This window comes from Cibotium barometz, chromosome 15 (assembly GCF_041138505.1).
Source record: "Cibotium barometz isolate CiBa-2024 chromosome 15, ASM4113850v1, whole genome shotgun sequence".
NCBI lineage: Eukaryota > Viridiplantae > Streptophyta > Polypodiopsida > Cyatheales > Cibotiaceae > Cibotium > Cibotium barometz.
The window spans coordinates 54,016,376-54,032,718 of NC_141060.1; positions in this window are offsets into that span (position 1 = coordinate 54,016,376).

Genomic DNA, 16,343 nt, shown 5'->3' on the forward strand with positions numbered 1-16,343 from the left:
AGTGCATATCTACTGAGTGTTCCTTAACTGGCACTCCTCCTTCATGTGACCTTGATTGTTGCGCCTTATGCAATAGATGTCTGGTTCGAGTCCTGATCTTACATGTCCTCTGGAAATCTTGGCTAGGGTGGCCTTTAGTTATTCCCAAACATTTATTGCCTGCTTTCTACCTTTCTTTTTGTGGGGCTTTTGCTCTTCGGCATTTGACTCCTGACTGGACTCTAATTTTGAGGTGTCTTCTCCAAAATCTGATTATTATGAAGTTTCTTCCTCCTCCTTCCTTTTGTCCTTCTACATTATCGCAACAAAATACTTTGTCTTTTTTGGCAACGAAGCTCTGGTGGTGGCCAGGAATATGGTTTTGAAGGCAAAGATGTGTGCATCTGGATCCTCCTTGCTCTTGCCCTTGAACTTAAGGTATTTGTGTGAGAACCCTGCCCTCTCTGTGCATCGAACTCTGGAGTGCTAGTAGCAGAAGTAGAAACCTCATGCGCAGGCAGAGATTCCCACCACTCGAGGCCTCGCCCACGAGTGTCTGGGCAAAGGAGTAGTCCAACGGCTCTTTCAAAACTGAACCCGAAAAAAATTTCCTTGCCCAGAAAGCATAGGCGATTCCTCCAGGAAAATCCTCTAACGAAAATTTATTTAACGGGGTCAAGAGTCTAGGCTATCCTTCACTCAAATGACCGACTTGAAGGAGGAACAATATTTAGACTTGGTTCATAGAGATCAACGCTTTTTTCCCCTTAATGAGGCACACCTGTTGATTCTTTCCCATAGAACAATAATTATCCCGTGACTTACTTCAACTATCGTAACTTTGAACAGAATTGAACTTTATTGTAGGAATCCACCGATCCAGCCTGGGCTAGCCAACCACCCAACCACTGTATTGATGGGATCCTTCTTTATAAAAATTTGGTTATGTTTATCCCAAGTACTAGGGAAAACAGTTCCCAGGCCCCCTAGCCGGCACTTATGCAAAAATTAAATAGACACACCACTTACGCATCCAATATGAAATTGCCTTTTCTCAGATTCAACTATTTCCAAAACAAAATTGCAATAAAACCACTGTGTTTCCAATCCTTAGTATTCCAGTTCCAGGGTCCAAGTTCCAACTTTTCCACTTTCCAACCATAAATCCAATTTTTAGTCATACCTTCCTCAGTGTACCTATGGCATCATCGGCAACCAGAACGTCCACCACCTGGTCAGTCCCTCTAGGCTCACCTAGTACTTCACGCAGGGGCCGTTTCATGATTGCTTACTCATAGAACCCAGGAGTATAATCTTATTTTTCCACGAAATCCAAATGGAATCTCCATTGAAGATCGGCTAGATCAACTAACAAGAGGCATTTACCAAAAAGGCACCATGGACTCATATGTTGAAGACTAGCAAAGTCAACCAACCAGATCCATGCCCATGTTTAGAAAACAACTCCAACTCAATGTTCTATTTTCTTCCTCGATGCACGCGTGGGTATCTTGGGTGACCCAGAGCCCGAGCACCGTATGGTCAGCACCCTCTAGGCTCCTTCGCAGGTGACCTAATGCTTCACTCATAGGCTGCTTCCTTGGCCTCTCATCCATCGTACCAAAAGCTCATCATTTTAACCAAATCGAGGCTGGTCGACCTTGCCACACGAGACGTCCTTCTTTGACTCTCCGCCTGGCTGTTGCAACATTTTCCACTTAGGTCCACGACCTCTTTCCATAAGATAGTCAAAATGCTTCCCCAGCATTCTTGACGTAAAACAATCTTTTAAAAATAGGTTTCACATGCAAATACACTTTCTAAGCAAAATTCCCATCTTTCCATATTATTCATTATTTCTCTTTGGATGCTCTCTTAACGATCCGCTAGGGTGAGTCATCCCATATTCTCATTTCACATCATTCCACATCACTCCTCACATCATTTCTCTTTGGATGCTCTCTTAACGATCCGCTAGGGTGAGTCATCCCATATTCTCATGTCACATCATTCCACATCACTCCACAGCATTTCACATCATTCCACATTAATTCACATCATCCACATTAATTCACATCATCCACATCATCCCATATTCTCATGTCACATCACTCCACAGCATTTCACATCATTCCACATTAATTCACATCATCCACATCAATCCACATCATTCCACACATGATTCCACATCAATCCACATCATTCCACATTAATCCACACATCATCAATCCAAACATCATTCCACATCAATCTACATCAATCCACACATCATTCCACATCAATCCACACATCATTCCACATCAATCCACATCATTTCATACATTCCACACATCACTCCACATCATTCTACACATTCCTTATCAATTGAATGAATCTAGAAAAATTTATGCATAACTTTCTTTATTTTGCTCAAAACTCCACTTTTAGAATAAAATTTATTATGCATAAATTTAAATTCATTTTCTAAAAATTTTATCATAGCTTCCTCGCATTTTCTAAGAAATGAGAATGCTCAAAATTCCACTTTTAGAATAAAATTTACTATGCATAAATTTAAATTCATTTTCTAAAATTTTTACCATAGCTTCCCCGCATTTTCAAAGAAATGAGAATGCTCAAAATTTCACTTTTAATATAAAATTTAATTTATGCATAAACATAAACATTACTTCATCTAAACAACAATATAAATCAATAAGGGCATGGTTTTAAGAAGAAACCATGAAATAAAATGCTTCCCAAGCATGTAGAGAGGTTGGGAAGAAGATTACCATCTAAAGAAGAGAGTAAACATCATTGTTTAGGCTTACCCTTGTTGGTGTGCTTGATTCTTTACCTGGCAAGAAGATGTGTAGCCCTCAAGGAAGAGACTTGGCCCCACCAAGAGAAGAGGGTAATCTTCAAGAGAAGAAGAGGCTTAGTGAAGCACCAAAGCTTCATGATGGAGAGGCAAGGAAGAGGGAAGAAGAAAATACACTAAAATGAAAATTACACTAGCATGGAAATACTCTAAGATGAAAATACAAAGGAATGGGGCTCTATTTATTGGTGAAGGAGGCCACCAACCAAGTTGACCTGGGATCTAGAGGCTTCCAGCTTCAGTTTCATCTGATTTGGACAAGGTTTAGACTAGTTATGCCCACTTTTTGATCTAGTTTGGACGAGGAGAGATGAGAGATGAAATTTCTAGCCACTTTATATAATTTTTTTGAATAAAAAATAACCCCTTTGATGTGATTTCTAGGTGCCTCCTTGAATTTGGGTTCTCTCTCTCTCCTGAGGTGTCAAAATTCACATTTTTATACTACTTAAGTACTAGTACTAGTCAACTCTTTCATCTTATGTGAAAACTTACTCATTTTTGGTGGATTATCTTTTCTTCTTCTCTACTGTTTCTCTGAAGTGCTCCCCTTCACCTTTGAAAGGTCTAGGCTAAGATCCATGAAGAGCTTTGTGAACATCTGGGTCAAGATCTTCCTCATCGAGTCGTGGGCTAACATTTCTACCACACGATGACCTCGATCCATGATCCTATCAATACAAAAATTCTTTACCAAGTCCCTTTTTCCAACTTAACCAAGACACTCAGGTGAAAAGACCACTTTATTTATAATTTGAATCCAAAAGGAGTTAAACTTTAGATCCAATTGATTCTGGGGTTCCTTAAAGTTTGGTCAACCCTCTCAAAATCCTGGGATAAAGATCCCTTCTATAGGAGGAAACGTACAAAACTCATTGTCAGAAATAGATCATTCATATCCTTAACACAATAATGGTCCATCAGACCAGCAATTTCCAATTAACATCTGAACATTCCCCACGAGAATTTCAATTATATAGGTTCTTAATTTGTCATTTCACAATTGGGTCCACTGGGCCAAGAGTCAAGCTGTGAACAATCTGTCAGCACACGATCCACTAATCATATAGTGATCTGCTGAAAGTCTTTATCGTCTACCAAGTTACTAACATCATCACTGGAATTCTCTCCATTCATCATCATCATGACTTATCCAATTCATCTACTTTCAATCGGAATTCAAAAATCATCATCCTTCAATTAGAATCCAAATCAATTTATCAATTTTCAACCAAAATTCTAAAATCATATCAACCAGCATTTGAAAAATCAAATCATCATCTAGGATAGCATTTTTGCTCATAACTTCATGGTCTTAGATTCACTCCCATATATTGTCAGTATAGAGTTGTAGTTATACCCACGGTATATACGAGGTTTCATGGCCCTTGGTGTTATAAGGCAAATGCCATCATATCTAGGCTTCAAGCAAAGTCGGGGATTCCACATAAATGCGGTACTTCCATCTAAAAACCCAATTCCCAATTTATGAATCTCCATTCTGAATATCAACTCGTACGAATTTCAACACACAATTACAATCTTTCATTGGTAACCCATAAATTTTTGTCATTTCTCGCTTCTCGGTTTATCAACTTCAACCAAATGCTCTGATACTAGTTGTGAGATCACTGCCCTCTCTGTGCATCGAACTCTGGAGTGCTAGCAGCAGCAAAAGTAGCAACCTCACGTGTAGGGCAGAGCTTCCCAACTCGGGGCCTCGCCCACCACGAATGTCCGGGTAAGGGACTAGTCCGGCGACTCTTCCAAAACCAAACCTAGAAAAAACTTTCCTTGCCCAGAAAGCATAGGCGATTCCTCCAGGAAAATCTTCTAAGGAAAGTTTATGCAACGGGGTCAAGAGTCTAGGCTATTCTTCACTTGGATGACCGACTTGAAGGAGGAACAATCTTTACACTTGGTTCATAGGAGATCAACCCCTTTTTCCCCTTAATGAGGCACACCCATTGATTCTTTCCCATAGAACAAGAATTATCTCGTGACTTACTTTAACTATCGTAACTTTGAACAGAATTGAACTTTATTGTAGGAATCCACCGATCCAGCCTAATCCCATCCAATCCCATGGGTTAGCCAGCCACCCAACCACTATATTGATGGGATCCTTCTTTATAAAAATTTGGTTATGTTTATCTCGGGTACCAAGGAAAAGAGTTCCCAGGCCCCCTAGCCGGCACTTATGCAAAAATTAAATAGACACACCACTTACGCACCCAATATGAAATTGCATTTTCTCAGATTCAACTATTTCCAAAAAAGAATTGCAATAAAACCATAGTGCCTCCATCATAATCCTCAGTATTCTAGTTCTAGGGTCCAAGTTCCAATTTTTCCACTTTCCAACCAACCATAAATCCAATTTCCAGTCATACCTTCCTCAGTGTACCTATGGCATCATGCAACCAGAACGTCCACCACTTGGTCAGTCCCTCTAGGCTCACCTAGTACTTCACTTAGGGGCCTTACTAGAAATTATTTTCTCTGATCCTTAAAAAGCATATAATAATAAAATCTTTAGAAAATATAGCTTAAGAGATATTAGGATCACTACATCATTTATTTCTTGATTTCTCTTTGCCAGCATATTTTTATTTGAAGGTGCTATATCAAGATACTCTGAACCATCAGCAAAATATTTTACCTAAGTTGTCCAGGTACCTTCTTTAAATCTTGAAGATTCTTTTCCTCAAGATTCATTAGGTCATCTTTCATTACTCTTTCTTCATCAATTCTCCTTTCTTCCTCTGAGAAGACATCTTTTCTTTCTCCTTCTCATCATTTCCTTGATCTGTAGTTCTAGTATCCCTTCATGCATAACGTCTTCAATCTTAATACCTGCATCCTTGGGTTTCGTAGCTAGAGGTACATTCAAGATATTGAATGCTCTAGAGTAACTCAATGGTAAAGGATACAATAGCTTCTCAAATCTATATCTTATAATCCTGAAGGTGTGTATGTCCTTGTCCATAAGAGTGACCCTATGAGCATAGGTAGAACAAATGTAGCTGTCAATAAAAAAATCTTATGCGACCTCTTGAAGGGCACATAACACATTGCTGGCCCGTCTTATACCAAGTTTCTAATCATCACAACTTTTTCTCACAATTCTTATGTATATAAGCAAGGGTATAAGAATGTTATTAAGAGACTAAGGTTTTGTAAAAGGTAAGAGAAGGGTGTGTGTGTGAATGGACTTATGTTCCACTAGCTCACCTGTTTAAAGGTGGAGCTAGAAGGCATTTTGTATTGAGCAAGAAGCCTAGTTGTATTTTGAGCAACTTAATAAGCAAGATATTTTCTTGTATTTTATGAGTCTCTCACCTCCACATAATAATCTAGCATGAGCACCACGAAATTCTATCATGGTATTAGAGCTTGGAAAGATTAGGCCTTTTTGTGTGGTATAGAATAGGTCAATTTTATCCCTTTTTCTCTTGTGGAGCTGAACCTCCTGCCAGTGGAGGAGCTCGAGCAACCCGTGGAGGCAAGATCTTGGGGAGCTTTCAACAAACTAGGAAGATGAAGGAGACTGCTAGGTGCTCAGATTCATATGGTCAATCGATGGAAATCTTCCTTCGCTACCGCGGCATTGTCACGTGAGTGCACCGGCATTGTTTTCTGCACTCTTGGAGGTCGTACCACCATAGGCCATGTGTAGGCGATGGCAAGCTAGGGATTTTGAAGCCCATTATCTCAAGAGTCTACAGTCCAAATCCTAGCCCTAATGGTTGCTCCAAGCTCTCACAATCAGAGAAAAACCAGGCTACTCTCCTTGAAAGCCATTGAAGCTTCCATTAAAGCTTCAAAATCAAGTTTTTTTCTTGCTCTAATCCTCTCCTCTTTGCTCTAATCACCTAAGTGCTGTTGTCAGGGCTTGTTGCTGATCCTATTTTTGAGTTTGAAGCAATGGGCATACACCATGGCATACACCATGAGGTATTCATGAGCCTCATTTTCATCAAACTCCATCATCAACATCTTAAAGTGTGTTTATAAGCACTAATAGTATTGATTAACACTAATAAGGCTACTAATCTAGCAGAGGGAAATCATTCCAAAGTGTTTCTAAACACTATGAATTTTCAGTGCTTGATACAAAAGCATCAGGAAGAAGTTTCTTTGATGCACCCAGGGCTATAGACTTGTGTTGTAAAAAGATTGAAGAACAAGAAAATACTCTTCCCATAGAAGAAGAGTTTTTGGCTATTCAAGAATGCATGGGAAGAGAGCAACAAAAGACTCCATGCTCAGAAGAAGAGATGCCTCCACAAGGTTCAATTGACTTGTGGAAGGATAGGAGATTTGTTGAAGATGAGAACAAAAAGGTATTTATAAGAATATATTCAGAATCTATTTTTTTCAAGATATAATTTTTGTAAAGATAATCATATTTTTTCTCTTTGTATCTTGAGATAGCAGACAAAGATGGGTTCCTCAGACGAGTTGGAGGTACACATACTTTTGTTGGTAGAGATTCAGCCCTCGACCACTATATTTCAAGGATATCTCCAAGCATGTTGATCATTTATCATTCAAAATATTCAGATGATCCACGCATTCCATTAATGGCCTTAAAAATTTTGTTAGCATACTTAGGATATTCAAAGATACAGCATAATGCAAAAAAGATCATGTTGATATGGAGAAGATAGAAGCTTTACATATATTTGGATATGGATCAAGGGGTTGTGGGCATCGAGGGCATGTTAATTTTTGTGTTATGCATCTTATGCTAAGGCAATTCCTGATTTGAATACCCATTTCCTTGGAGGCTATCAATGGCTAAAGTTACTGAGGTATAGAGACAAACTACTTGAAGAAGATGAGGACTACCCTGGAAAGGAGGGTGAACAAATACCCAAAGAAAACCCCGAAAAGGAGGGAAATCTCGTTGAGGAAGACAAAAGAAAGAAGAATGGAAAAAGAAGACTTTTTTAAAAATGGCTTTCTCTACTTGTATTGAAAATTTATGTCACATAGTATTTGTCTTAATGCAGAGCAATTATTGGTATATAGTGTTTGCTGCGCTCATTTATAAGTGAACACTTTCTTCAAAATTTTGTAAGATTTGCATCACCATAACGTTTTCTCCATCTCAATCTCCATCTTGCATAGAGATAGAATTTATTGAGCATGATCAATGTTTATAATATATTGATGTTAATAGTAGTACATATATTTTTATGTGGTATTTTTATAATATATTGATGTTAATAATAGTACCTATATTTTTATGTGGTATACACTAACTTGGATTTTGAGAATTGCATTGTATCATTACATTTGTCTTTGGTAGAATGTGTTGAAGAGATCTCATAATGCATTTGTTTTTGTTTCCTACCACCGTGTTAAGTTGTATGAAAACAGTTGATACGTGCAACATAGTGTGTTTTTTCCATGCCTTGAGTACTCCATGTAGCAAGAGGCCACAAAGTATGGGCCATGTGTAAACAAAATATGCTCCACATAGAAAAAATAACATATTAATACTCGATTTATGTCATATTAATTAGTTAATGCATGAATTACATGAAACAAAAACTCTTGCTAGCTAGAAGGTTATGTCCTTGTTCCCCCAATTGTTTTCACAAGTGCCTTGATTGTTGTCTCAAATAGACTTGCATAGTCGCCTTCAATCATTTTCTTATGTAAGAGTTTTCCAGTCTCTCATACGAAGCTTTGTCATCCTTGGATCAGTAGCTTGGTTAGTTGTGTGCTAGCATAAAGCCTTCAAACATTCCCACACTGCAGGAACTTGTTTGTTCTCATAGTTTGACAAGAGCCTCCACGCTTTGGCTCCTCCCATTGACACATATGCCAGAACATCACCAATGGTACTTGACTGCTTATCATCCTTTTTAAGTTGTACATTTCCCCACCATGAAAATCCATGTTAGAGAGTAATATCTCATATTGCTCTAAACATGCATCTGATAGCTCTGATGGCAAAATGGAATGAGCATAGTCAAGATAAAGCTTTAATAGCTTATTGAGTATTCTAATTTTTGCATGTAAAGTACAAATGTGAACTCTCTCTAGCTTTATAGGAAGTATGGGATCCTCACATACAATACAAGGTTCACCCTTGACTTCAGCTATTTTGGTTGACTTTTCATTGCTCCCGGTCTTTGATTTCCCTTTACCCTTGGTTTGGTCTTTATCACCAGTTACTTCCTTTGTCTTGTCTCTAGATATAGGCTTTGTACAATCTATTTTGGGTTGTGCCATTCTAGACTGTTCATGCCTGCCATGCAATAGAGGCATGGGTTTGCTGATCTAGGACCACCACACACCCCATACATGCACTTCAATGCTTTTAAGTTGGCACTCATGTGCTAAAGTTTCCTACCCCATCCACCACTAGGTCTCAGTGAAATGGAGGCAATTTAAGAGGTATGGGCCCCATGGTTCCAAGGTAGGCAAACCTACTGAGCCCAATCTACTCTAGGCGGCGGGCAACTATGGTTGGAGCTACAACCGTAGCAAGGGATTGTGTAATAAAGGAACTTATTCTCCACCTTATGATTGTTCTTCATAAGGCTGTGGACATTGTGTCCACTGACCTGCTTCATCAAATTCTCCTCGAGGTGGGACAACTGTGTGGGATGCCAGCCATACTCCTTAAAGCGTCCCCCAGCTACATGCTTCTTCTTCTAGGGAGTGTGGGGGAGGATCTCTAGGGAGGAGTCAGAGTGTTCGGCCATTGGGTGGAGGATAGGAGACAGGAAGTGCAAGCTCAAGAAAAATATTTTGCAAGAGTTCGGCTAGGGAGAGAGTAAAGAGTGAGGAAAATGAAGTGGTGGGCCTCTATTTATAGGTTTGCAGGAAGGATACGACCGAGGAGACAAAGGTTGGTATGGATATGGCATCTCCAGGGTATGGGTGTACACTTCTAAATTGGTATGGGCATATGCTTCTGAATTGGTACGACTGTGGCACAGTGAGTGAAGGGGGTATGGCATTGGGTTGGTACAGCCGGTATGATCGTGGCTTCTTTTGGTATGGCCGTGGCATCTATTTGGTGTGGCCATGGTAGAGTTTTTTTTTGGGCACCCTGCAAATAGGTTTTGTAACCCGGGCTATGTAGCCAGTACCCATTGTGGGTTTTGTACTGACTCCATGCCCAGCTTGCCAAGGTGAGAAGATAGTTCCAAGTAGGTGATGGTGGGGATGGTATATCCCTTGGGAGCTCAAAGGCTTTCAAGGAGGGAGTAGCTAAGGATGGAGAGGACAAAGGGGGGGGCGGGGGGCTGAGTGTGGGTACTCTAAGGTAGCCAGATAATGAGGGGCGGGGGAGTAGCTGAAGTTGAAGGGTATATCGTAGTTAGGGACCATGGGCTTTGGTTGGGGGGTAAGGGTATGTCGTGAAGTTTTTGTTTCTCTTTTTCTTGTGAAATAGTAGTGGCGGAGGCCACTTTGGGCTTCCATTAGAGGGTTGGTAAATGCGAAATGACAAGAGTAGGGAGTTTGTACCTTGATGATTTGGGGACCCAAATTTGGTGATTTTCGATAGTAATTTTGAGCTTAAAGCATAGGTTTGGGATCCACCGGTAATTTGTTGTTGGGCAATTCTTAGGGTGTGGGCAAGGATGGTTCAGCAATGGGAAGCGTTTGGGCTAATGATTGTCTTGTACCCTATTGGACTTGGGGTTGTCGAATGGGTTGCCTTAGAGAGGGACAAGGAGCTGATGTTGTCGTATATGAGTGTGGGAAGTGGATTGACGAGGGATCCATAGAGTAGTGGTACCTTCATAATACCCTTGGGTTGTGAGAAGCTACACTTGCGAGAGTGCTTGCCCTGTGTGTGTTGGTTGGAGTTGTTAGTAGGGTTAGTGTTGTTAGCTTTTTTGGGGGGAGGGGGGGTCAGCAGTGGTGGTGGCATTAGAGAGTTCGGATTGGGCTGCTCTACTCTCCGTGTTGGGTAGTGGTGAGGATATACGAACGAGGCAGTGGGGTGTCCAGAGTGGGGAGTGGCCTTTTCTTTGAAGCGGTATGGATTGGTGTTGATTGGAGGGTGGAATAACACTGGTGAGGGGAGGATTATCATCTTAGCATGACGGAGGGGTAGGCACATGATCTTCATCCGTCATTAGGATTGTAACTTGTCCAGAGTCTATTAGGGTGGTGGTCCTTGCATCCTAGTCAATGTTGCAGTGGTTGTGTCCCATCCAACCACATCCGAGCAGAATCTCCTCATGCATAGTTCCTACAAGCATCACATAAAACTTCCCTTCCAAGGGATTATTTCCAATGTGGAATAAGGTTATGATTGTGCCTAAACATCGAACTGCTTGAGAGGCCACTGTTGTGACTGTGAGACTGGGGTATCTTTTAATGGGGGCCTCTCGAGGGAAAGCCATGTGTCATAAGACATTAAGTTGTAATTAGCCCTTGCATATCAACAAGAGCCAATTTTTGGGTGAAGCTTGTTGGGGTGGTCATTCCTAACCATAACAAAGCAGGTTTCACCTCCCAATCTTCCTCTTCAAGGTCTATGACTTGGGCCATGTTGACCACAATGTTTTGCCCCTGAAGCTTGGTTTGTTACTCTTTGGCCTCTTGTTGGGCTGCTTGTTTCATCTCTTTGTGTTTGGTTTTTTGTTGTTTTTTTTCATGAATGGCCCTAAGGGTGGTTTCAGTTAGTGGGACATAGTAGCGTTTCAATTTGCTACCATTGAAATATCTCGCCATCTTGACGTCGTCGAGTGTCTCTATCTGCACTATGCATTGTGGGGTTATCCTAGTAACTAGGAAAGGTCATAAGCCTCTGAGCTTGAGTTTCTTTTCTGGGTTTTTTTCCTAAAGAGGAGGACCATGTTGCCCTCGTTCATTTGTTTGTCCTTAAGTTGGTCATCATCAAACCACTATTTACGTGCCTCAAATTTTTGACAATCATATTATAGACAATAAAAGGAGGTGTGTTTCGTCAAGCTTTTCAAGCTCAAGCAGGCGACAACCAAGGATGTTACATCTGTGAGTACTTTATGGAGCTTTCAACTTGGCCACCATTGGCTTGGGGGTATTATGAGGAAGATTTTGGATTACCTCATTAATGAAGTGCACAAAATCTCAAGAGGGCATCCGAAGTGAGCGATAATTGACTCTTACAAGAATTTGGCAGTAGATGGCCCCATTTCGTGCAATAGTCCATGGCTACGATGATGTATCAAGCTTGAGTGTATCAAGCATGAGTGTATCGAGCCGCTGGACTAATGGGTCGAATGAAATCAATGCCCCATTTTTCAAACGGTTGCAAAGACATAATAGGTTTTAGGGGCATATTGTCCTTAAAGTGGGGAATTGCTACTCGTTGGCATTCATCGCACCGTTTGACATATTCTGCTCCATTGGTGGTCATTAAGGTTGGTCACCATATCCCTAATATGAGGACTTTACGTGTAGTGATATCTACTATGAAGTGCCCCAAACACAGGCGAAGTGAGCCTTTTCTAAAAGGAGGACATATTTGTCTTCTCGAACACAACGTTTGATAATTTTGTCTTTCCCCTACCTATAGAGTTGGCCTACAAAAAATTGGTAGGGGGCCGCCTGTTTAATGAGGTGACGTATAATCAATTGTTAGGGGGACGCTTGTTTAATGAGGTGCATGGTCTTTGTTGAGGAGTGGGTCAACTGGTAGGTCCTCTCCCCATTCCATAATTAAGCATAATTGGAACAAGGTGATGTCAGGTGAATCGTCATTGACTCCTCCCACCAGTGGCTTGCTGCCGTTGGGGATGCATGACATATGGTCTGCTAGGATATGCTGTGAGTCATTCTACACTATGACAGTGAAGTCAAACTCAAGCAATATTAGCAACAACCATCCGGTGATTTTAAGTTGTGCAGGGTTTGTTTACCAGATATAGAAGAACTTGATGGTTTATGAAGAAGATAAATTTGGTCGCCAGATAATGGCAAAATAGCTTGACCATGTAAACCATAGCTAACCCTTCCCTCTCAGCAGGTGGTGGTAGAATTTCATTCGGCCTCGAGTTGGCAGGCTGGCACAGCTGATGGGGAAATCCATCTTATGTTCACCGGGTTGCACCCAATTGCAAAGTCGGAGGCATCAATGTGGACATGAAATACGGTCCCAGTTGGGGGACCTCAGAATAGGAGCACTTGCCAAGGCTTTCTTTAGGGTGCTATATTCTTGTTGGCATTCCTCTGTCCACTCAAAGAGAATCAGGAGTCCGAAAGGGGGCGAGCTATATTGGCATACATAAAAATGAAACGCCAATAATAGCCAACGTGTCCTATTAAGCGCTGGACTCCCTTAAAGTTGGTTGGTGGTAGTAGCTCAAGGATGAGTCACACCTTACTATCATCAGTGGAGATTCCTTGTTTGGAGATAATATGTCCCAAGATAACTCCATGCCTAACCCAGAACTGGCATTTAAGAGGGTTCAAGGAAATACAGAAGAGCCTATAGCTTTCTAGAATCTTTCGTAAAACACTCGAGGTTTTGCTTTCCACGTGGAATTGACACATAGGTCATCCATAAAGACCTCAAGGAATTTCCAGAGATACTCCTTGTAGGCCGTGCACATCAAACATTGGAAGGTGTCGGGGGCATTGGTTAGCCCAAAAGGCATGACATGGTATGCATAAGTTTCCCATTCGGTTGCAAAGGCTATTTTGTGTTGATCTTTAGGATCGATCAATACCTAATTGTATCTAGAGAATCCATCCAGGAATCTATAGGCTTCCTTTCCTACAACTCTTTTGAGCACATGCTCTATGCTTTGTGAAGGGTAAGGGATAGTGATCCCGTATAGTGGTGGTATTAACCATTTTGAGGTCAATGCACACTTGTACCTTTCCATTCTTTTTGGGCACTATCACTATGGGTGATACCCATTCTGTGTGTTCAATTTCATAGATAAATCCGGCGTTTACAAGTCAATCAATTTCTTCACAAACCATCTTGAAGTACTTTAGATTCATAGGGTAATCTCTTTGCTTGACCGATCTCGCTCCATAAACCATAGGAATGGTGTGTTTGACCACTTTGGGAGGTACACCCTTCATATCCATGTACTTCCAAGTGAAGAAATCCTAGAATTCATTGAGGAGAGCGATGAGTTCGGTCTCTTCCTTGGTCGAGCGGTCATCCCCAATGTAAATTGGTCTTGGGTCTTTCCCCGCGCCTGCCAAGTTAACTTCATTCACCTTGGCTAGACCATCATACGAGGTCCCTGGCTCTCCATTTGTGAGACCTTTGGGCCGAGTCATATTGTACAAATCTATCAGCCATCTTCAAGGTTCTGAGGTGTTTGGGGACTTGTTTAGTCTCTTCTATCTTAGCACTTTCCTCTTCTATCAAATTTTTAGCTTTTTTTTTTTGCAAGTGCTAACTTCTTATTGCGTGCTTTTCATGCGGAGCAACAAAGCTTTTGTGGTTAGGGTTGGGGGTCAATGGGTTCTGTTGGCTTGGGGGTGGTCATGTGAACCAGGAGGGAGTTATTGGTGGTGAACTCCTTTTGCTAGACTTGGTTGAAGTGTTCATGTGCTTCAACTGTCCCTACGTATATGGGTGTCTAAAGCAGTAGGAGAAGACATAGTGTTCATGTCCAAGGAATCCATCGGGTTTGCAAGTTCTATGTGAGCATGTTCCCAGTAATGGTTTCGCATTATCAGCCTTTTTTCAAGCTCTTGAGTGGAAACTTCTGGCAAGTATGCGGTGCTAAGCATGTAGAGAGACGTAATCTCCTGCCCATTAGCTAAGCACAAACTTGGTTCCCGTGTGCCTCAGAAGTATATCCAAGTTAGCAAGGATATGTATCCAATTCTCAGAGTCTTCCAGCTCCGGGAGCGGTGCACATTACTTAGTATCCTTTTCCTCATCTATTATGTTATGGCAAGTTTGGCACTACTGCAATGCATCGGGTGGTTATTACTAAGTCCTCTAAGAATGGGATGAACCTTCCAAGTGTGTAGCTTGATCTTGACTGTTTGATATTTTTGTCGAATGTAGATGTGGTCGGTATCCCAATCATCATGGATCAGTTTTGTCTCCCTCATAAAGGGTCATCCAAGGATGTAATTGTACAAAACCGGCCATCAGCCGAAGTTCATTCGAAGGTGTGGGCAAAAGGTGGTTCCAAGGATCTTGATTTTTAAATCCTTCAAAATACCTATGGGCCATCAACAATGATTTTTACCAACAAGTTTGTGTCATCCATGGCTGTGGAGCCCTAATTTCTCCCAACATTGTTTGGTGACAATGCTCACTCCTGGCCCCCCCTATTTAGGATGGCAGTGAACTAGAGGTCGTCGAAGATTATTGGCAATGCTGCATTGATTTCATCACCTTTGAAATATTTTCCAAGTTTACTGACTCGAATCGTGGGGGTGCCAGTGATCTCATGGGGTTTAATGAGTTCATCCTCCTAAGTCTCATTAGAGCTATCTAGCTCCATGGATTCTTGCATCCCTGCTCTGAGGCATCCCTCCATCCAATCTTTTAGATCCTTCCATAAGCTTGGGCTACCTTGAAGCAAGGTGCCAATGGGGATCTGCATCTGAGAAGAGAGAAAGGAAGAGAGACCTACAATGTCTTTGGGAGAAGATGATGTTCCTTGAGGAAGGTCACCTTGGCTTGTCCTTAAGCTCTTATTCGTATAGGGTATTGGGATTTGGACCTCTATGTCTGTCCTTTTGAGGTGGTCATCCCCTAGGTTTTTGAGATATTCATCTACTCGATTTCCTTGGTGGAGGGTAGCTATCTCACAGGGGTGTTGTTGTGCTGCTTGGCCTATTAGGGGATACTTGGAGCTCTCTATTATATACCTGAGCCTCTTCTCGGTAGGTTGCATGTTGGAAATCGAGGGGCATGGATCTAGGTAAGTTGTTGGAGGCTCATCCTCTAGCTGATCTTGGCAGTCTCGAACCAATTCTTGGGCTGCCATTAGCCTTTCCTTCTCCTCAATGGGATTAGGGTATTCGGCTAGCTTTTTGGGCAGCTGGTTAGGGTCAATTGGCTTCCTAGCACGGGTGGCTGAAGGTAGAGATGTTCGTCTTTTGGATGAAGACATTGATGCATGGGTGGTTATGCCATCTTCTTTTGAACTACTTTTACCTAGCTATCCCCTTTGCCAACTTTCATGGTCTTCTTTCACAAGCCTCTAGTTTTGCATGCTTATTTTGGGACATTATTTTGAGATAAACCTTTGCGTGTCCTTGGTATTTTGAGTTCGATGCCTCTGCTAGAGTGTGAGCTATGGCCCTTTGTTTGTTTTGTAATCTTTGTCACTGCGTTGAGAGAGGTATCGTATGAATGAAGCTATCTCTTACACTTAGCAAGTTAATGATGGTGCCAGGATTAGCTTCATGAGCTTTTCCTGTTGTGCCTGCTCTCAACAGACAATCCTTATACATGTGGTCCCACACCCAACTCATAAAGGGGTTAGTGTGGAAGAACCTACGGAGGTACTTGCTATCCCTTTTTGATTAGACACTCAGCTACTTGGTGAGGTCT